Source organism: Phacochoerus africanus, chromosome 6 (genome assembly GCF_016906955.1).
Source record: "Phacochoerus africanus isolate WHEZ1 chromosome 6, ROS_Pafr_v1, whole genome shotgun sequence".
NCBI lineage: Eukaryota > Metazoa > Chordata > Mammalia > Artiodactyla > Suidae > Phacochoerus > Phacochoerus africanus.
In genome coordinates, this window is record NC_062549.1 from 93,102,732 (window position 1) to 93,110,408 (window position 7,677).

Below are 7,677 nucleotides of genomic sequence, written 5' to 3' on the forward strand. Positions count from 1 at the left end.
TTCTGTATAATACATAAAAGGAAGCTGGAACACTGCAGTACAGTGTCAAGAGAGGGCTGTGGAGGACATGAAGGAGCATCTTCACTGGTCAGTGTCCAGAGATAGGGAAGGATATGGGTGAGCTTATTCCAGACCACAAATGGTGGGGGTGTGGGAGAAAGCTGATAAAAAGTATGATGAATTAGGGGACTCTGCTTAAGTTTTCTCATCAATGAATACTAGAAACAATTAAAATTACACTATTTCTTTCTTCCCTAAGATTGTGACAATAAAGTAAAATCACTGCATGTGAGGTGATTAACATAGGACCTGACAAGTCACATGCACTTTATCAACTGCTCTTCAAGGTGAGGGGAGAGAAAGGAGACAAGGACATGGCCCAGGTTTCTGAAGTGGGCCACTTACTAAAATAAGAACCCATAAATAGGCTAGAAGTTGAAGATAATGAATGCAGCATCAGACACATTGAGTATGAGTCCCAGTGGTGACGCCTAGTAGAGTTGAATGCAGGGTCTGATGCTAAGCAGAGGTTGTGGTGGGGAAACAGTCTTGGGCATTAGCAGCATGTGAATGATAATAAGAGCCCACAGAGTAGAGGTCCTAGCAAGAGAATGAAAAATGCAATGAAGCGGGGGCTGTTCCAAAATCCATGGAAGCACCAATATTTGAAGTAAGGATAGCAGTAAAGGAAGAGGAGCCAGAAAAGGAACATGAGGGAGAAGGCAGTTTGGAAAGGGAGCTCCAAGAAAGTGTGATATCAAGGAAGCTGAGGGAAGAGAGATTTTACAAAGGAAAGAGGAGTAGGGAGTTCCCGCCATGGTGCAGTAGAAACAAATCCTACTAGGAACTGTGAGGTTGCGGGTTCCATTCCTGGCCTTGCTCAGTGGGTTAAGGATCTGGTGTTGCTGTGAGCTGTGGTGTAGGTCGCAGACACGGCTGGGATCTGGCATTGCTGTGGCTCTGGCATAGGCCAGCAGCTACAGCTCCAATTAGACGCCTAGCCTGGGAAACTCCATATGCCAGGGGTATGGCCCTAAAAAAAATAAAATAAAATAAAATAAAAAGGAAAGAGGAGTCAACACTATCAAATACTGGAATGGTAGCAGGTCACCCTGTGATGTCCTAAGGAGTTCTGATGAAGTATGGCCAAGGAGCGAGGGTCTTGAAGCAAGTGTAGAAGTGTGATGGTGATGTAGAAGAGGAGGAAAAAGGGCAGTAGTTGGGGATATGGGCTTAAGGGTGAAGTCAAGAAGGGAATGTGCGGAGAACAGTCAAGGGCTGTAGGAAAAGAGTGAGTAAAGAGAACACAGTTGAAGCTACCAGAGAAAGAGGAACTGCATTAGAGAGCAGTACTTCTGAAATGGTGAGAGAAGACCAGACTTGAGGCACAGATGAAGGTACTGACCTTTCATAGTAGACCAATATCTCTGGGGGACAAGAGAAAGTTAGGATGGATATAAATCAATCAGGGACAGTTAAAATTTTTTGTTAGGTAGTTGAAGTCATCCCTTTCTGATTTCTATATTTCCCATCATTTGCCAGAGTGATAGGGTGCTAAAGATTTGGAAGAATGTGGGAGGCCATGAGCAGAGTCATTAAGAGGTGGGCTCTGGAACAGAACTATCTGGATTTAATCCTGGTTCAGATTCTTCCCAGCTATATGCCCTTGAGCAAATGACTTCCTTTTTCTGTCTTTGTTTTCTAATCTGTAAAATGGGAATAATAATATACACATCTCAAACAGTGTTTATGAGCATCAAATGAGTTAAAACCTACAAGATGCTTAGAACTGTGCATGATACACAGCAAGCACTCAGCAAGTGTTAGCTATTATTAATTTATATTATATCATATCATATCATATTATATTATATTATATTTGTCTTTTTTGGGCCACACCCACAGCATATGGAAGTTCTCAGGCTAGGGGACAAAACAGAGCTGCAGCTGCCAGCCTACACCACAGCCACAGCAATGTAGGATCCAAGCTGCACCTGAAACCTACACCACAGCTCAAGGCAATGCCAGATCCTTAACCCACTGAGTGAGGCCAGGATCAAGCCCACATCCTCATGGATACTAGATGGGTTCTTAATCCACTGAGCCACAAAGGGAACTCCAAAGTATTATCTTTAAATAGCTGTCATCCCAATGACTGGTTGCTGGGTGGTGTTAAATATTGATTGAGGCTAGATATTGTGAATTTATAATGGCTTTGTCTGGGAGGTTAGTGATTTTGTCAGGTGGCGTGAGTAGAACAATTAGATCAGTCTTCAACAGATGAAACCAAGTGATGGCTGAACAAGGGAATTTAAGAAACTGACACCAGAGTTTTTGATGAGGTGATACATGGCTTCAGCAGAATAGTGAAAGAAATGTGGTGGATACGATGATGAGGTACTCGATGGGACTCCTGGATGGCAGAAGTGGAAAAACGAACCCCACAAATGAGGAATTGAGAAACAAGAAAAAAATATGAGTGATATATACAATAAACAGGAAAATGGCAGATATAAACCTTCTTTATCAATAATTACATTAAATTAAATAGTTACAGGCTCCAATTAAAATATAGAGTTGCCAGAATAAATAAAATAAAATAAAAATATGATCATGTATGTGCTTTCTGCAGGAGATAAACTTTACATTTAAAGATACAAATAGAATGCAAGTAAAAGGACAGAAAAATATGTGCCATATAAACATAAAACCAAAGAGCTTGCATGACTCTACTAGTATCAGAAAAAAACATACTTCAGGACAAAAATTATTCCTAGGGACAAATAAGTATATTTTATTATGATAAAAAGGCCTATCCATAAAGAAGCTATAACAATTATAAACATACATGTGCCTAAAAATAGGGCCTCAAAATAGATGAGGTAATAACTGCCATAATGGAAAGTAGAAATAGACAATTCAACTCTAATAACTGCAAATGTCAATACCTCCATTTCAATAATGGATGGAACATCAAGACAGTTCAACAAAGATATAGAATGTAATAGAACACTATAACTAGACCAACAGACCTGTATTGAGCACTCCACACTCCTTCTACTGAACCATTCTCTGTTGAGTAGATTACACATTCTCCTCAAATATATTTGGAACACTCTCCAGAATAGACTATATATTAGGCCATAAAAAGCCTCAATAAGCTTAGAAAGATTGAAATCATACAAACCATATCATCTAATTCTAAATCAGTAATAACAGGAAATTTGGCAAGCTCACAATAATATGGATATTAATATATTCTTCATCAACGAAAGAGTAAAAAAAGAAATTGAAGGGAAATAGAAAATTCTTTGAGATGAAAAAACAACTGAAAACACAATATTCCAAACTCTTGGGTTGTGGTAAAATCAGTACTTGAGGAAATATATAAATGCCTGTGCTAAAAAAGAGGAAAGATAACAAGTCAATGGCAAATTTCTAACATAAGAAACTATAAACAGAAGAACAAACCAAACCTAAAGCAAGCTGAAGTAAGGAAATAATAAAGACTAAATATGCCTTTGAATGGATAGCTATACCACCTTTTATTTATTCACTCATAAGGCGATCTATATTCAGGTTATTTCCCCTTTTTGAGTATTGGTAACGATACTGATTTTCTGAGAACATGTTTTCATTTTTCTTGGGTGTTTATCTAGGAATGAAATTTCTGGATCAAATAATAACTCTATGGTTAACATGTTAAGGAAATGTCAAACCGTTTTCCAAAGTGGTTGCAGCATTTTACAATATTCCAATTTCTCCACATTCTTGCTAATACTTTTTACTGTGCAAGTTTTTGCTTCTAATCATTCTAGTATCTATGAAATATTTTCTCAATGTGGATTTTATTTTCATTTCCAAAATGACTAACAATGTGGTTCTTCTTTCCATATTTCTCTATTCACTTTGGAGAAATATCTATTTAAATTTTTTGAACCATTTAAAAAATTCAGTTATTTGTCTTTTATTGCTGAAGAGTTCTTCATATAATCTGGATACTAGACTCTTATCAAATTATTTAACTTGCAAATATTTAGTCCCTTCCTCTGGGATATTGTCGGTCTGTTGGTACTGCCACAATAAAAATATCATGCGCAGGTGCCTTAAACAAAAACATCTATTTATCACAGTTCTGGAGGCTAGGATGCACAAGATTAAGGCACTACCAGATAAACCAGCCTAGTTTCCTGGTTTATAGATGACAATCTTCTCTCTGTGGCCTTAATGGTGAAAAGGATGAGAGAGCTCTTTTGGGTATCTTTTTTATGTCTTAAAGCAGAGAGAAGACTTCCCATCGTGATGCAGTAGGGACGAATCCAACTGGGAGCCCTGAGGTTTCGGGTTCGATCCCTGGCCTCGCTCAGTGGGTTAGGGATCTGGCGTTGCCATGAGCTGTGGTGTAGGTCACAGACATGGCTCAGATCCTGTGTTGCTGTGGCTGTGGTGTAGGCTGACAGCTGTAGCTCCGATTGGACCCCTAGCCTGAGGAACTCCATATGCCGCAGGTGTGGCCCTAAAAAGAAAAAAGAAAAAAAATAAGGCAGAGAGAAAAATAACAAAGATGAGATTATTGATGGTCTTAAAGTTTCTAGTCAGAAGTCCTACATGTAACCTCTGCTCATTCTATTGATGAAAACAAATGATATGAACAAGCCCAATGTGAGTAGGGTAGAGAGGTATATTCCTCAAAGAAAGGGCAGCTATTAATAGGGAATAAAAATAAATCCAACATAATAATATATGTGATTTATTTATCTTTCTTGTCTAATTTTATTCTACTCAGGATTTTATAAAAATGTGTTTGCACTCCCTGAAGCACAGACCACTGAGTCTAAGGAGGGCTCAAGTGGAAGATCAGTGAGAAATTCATCATTGACTTGGCACGTCTTACTGGCTACAATATTATTGGCAATTGCTACTATGGCATGTGTGTTGCCAGTATCAGTATATGGCACGGTCCAATGATTTGCCAAGTTTATTTCTTTCACTGCTCTAAGCTATCTTCCAGCACATCAAAACATAGCAGTTCAATACATGCTTTATAGCATCTTTTAAGTGGTCGATGGGGCTGAATTTGGGTTTTTTGTTGTTGGTTGTTTTGGGGTGGTTTTTTGTTGTTGGCTTTTTTGGGTTTTGTTTTGTTTTGTTTTGTTTTTTGTCTTTTGCCTTTTTTCTATTTAGGGCTGCACCCGTGGCATATGGGGGTTCCCAGGCTAGGGGTCTAATTAGAGCTGTAGCTGCTGGCCTACGCCAGAGCCACAGCAATGCCAGGTCTGAGCCATATCTACAATCTACACCACAGCTCATAGCAATGCTAGATCATTAAACCACTGAGCAAGGCCAGGAATCAAACCCCCAATGTCATGGTTCCTAGTCGGATTTGTTTCCAGGAGCTGAATTTGTGTTTCTGAGATGATGTACTGAGCTAGAATTGCATTTTCATTTTTCAACCAAACTGACACTATAGAAGGTCTCTTTTATAAGAGCACTAATTCCATTCATGAGGGCACCGCACTTATGACCTAATCATGAGGCCCAAAGACCTCATCTCTTTTATATATATATATATATATATATATATTACTCAATGAATTTATTACATTTGTAATTCTACAATTATCATCACAATCTGATTTTATAGGATTTCCATCCCACAAACCCAGCGCATTCCCCTACCCCCCAAATTGTCTCCTTTGGAGACCATAAGTTTTTCAAAGTTTGTGAGTCAGTATCTGTTCTGCAAAGAAGTTCATTCTGTCCTTTTTTCAGATTCTACATGTCAGTGAAAGCATTTGATGTTGGTGTCTCATTGTATGGCTGACTTCACTTAGCATGATAATTTCTAGTAAACACCTCATCTCTTAATATCTTCACTTTGGAGGTTAGAATTTCAACATATGAGTGGGAGGCACAAACATTTCAGCTTGTAAGAATTGCCTTTCACTCTCTTGATGAGATCCTTTGAAGTACAAAACTATTTATTTTATTTTAAGAGCTTGTTTGGAGGTTCTAGCAGGGGATCTCAGCTACTCCTATACTCTTGACTAAAGAGCAGTCCTCTTATATTGGGGAAGGTCATTCTCTTTCACCAAACATGCAGCTTGAGGAAGGATGCGCATGGAGCAGTGAGGGAGGAAGGGACACCAGTCCAACCAGCCAGATCAGCTGAATTAACCCTGGTGATCAATGGGGTGACATATTTTGCAACCAGATCACTCTCATACCCAAAACTTTTTATTTTGTTGAAGTCCAATTTATTCTTTCTTAGGTTGATTGTATTAGGTGTCATCTCTAAGAATTCATGGCCTGATCCAAGATCATATTTTGACTTATTGTTTTCTAAGAATTTTGTAATTTTAGATCTTACACTTTAGTTTTGATCCAGTTTGAGGTAATGTTTGTATATGAGATAAGTGTTCAAATTCATTCTTCAGTATGTGGCTATCCATCTTTCCTGTGCCTTTTGTTGAAAGCACTATTCTTTCCCCCACTGAATTGTCTTGACACCTTTATTATAGATTAGTTGGCCAGAGATGTGTTTTTTGCTGTGCTTTCAATTCTACCCCATTGATCTATTCTTGTGCTAGTACTACATTGTCTTGGTTACTCTAACTTTGTGGTAAGTTTTAAAACCATGAAATGTGAGTCCTACAATTTATTTTTCATTTTTAATATTGTTTTGGCTGTTCTGGAACGCTTGTTCCATATGAATTTCTATATAAATTTTAGGATTAATTTGCAAGTTTCTGCAAAAAAAAAATCTAGCCGAAATTTTGATAGGTGTTGAATTAAATCTCTAGGCAAGTATAGAAAATATCACCACTTTACCAATATTAAGTGTTTTAATCCATGAACATGGGAGGTCTCATTTATTTAAGTCCTCTTCAACTTCTTCAACAACTTTTTTCAGTTTTCAGTGCAATAGTCTTGCATTTCTCTTGCAGTTCTTGCCCAAAGATATTATTGTTTTTATAGTTATAAAGAAAATTGTTTTTTAACGTTTTTTAACTACTTACTTACTTGCTTGAAGCCACACAGTGGGATGGGAGAGGGGTTGTGATTTGGGCTGTGGGCTTTAGACAGAGACTAAGAGAAAGAGGAAACTGCACAAAGAAATATATTTGGGTTGATCGTGAGTTGAGAGGGAAGTACTATTGGTTTCCTAGTGTGATGATGCGGAAGAGTCAGAAAACGGATATGTCCTAAGCTTGTTGTCAAGAGTCCAGACCTTGCCTTTTGATTATCTCTGTGATTTTTACAAGTCTCATAACCCCTCTTGGAGTAGGGTTTCACATCCATATAGTGGGTTTAATATGCAGTAACCCGACTAAATTAAGTGCATGGTCATGGGGCCAGTCCTGTGGTATCTGCCCGAACGGCTGAGGGAGGAGATTCAGTGAGAAGAAGGCATGGCCTGGGTTAGGAAGATGGTGCTGCTCCCCCAGGGCATGAGAAGTAAGAGTCTGTGATGTTGTGGGGTATCCAGTCTGGGGAGGAGCCAGGGCCTGACCCTCAGCCAATTGTGTGGAGTTTGAGGGGCTAAGGCTGCGGCCAGGAGTGGGTGTAGATCTCTATCGCTTCCTCCCTGTGACAGCAGGAACAAGGCTGGCAAAGACTTAAAGGGAAACGCTTGGTTGTGGTACAGTCTCTGCGGGGGTCTGGCTTTGCCTTGTA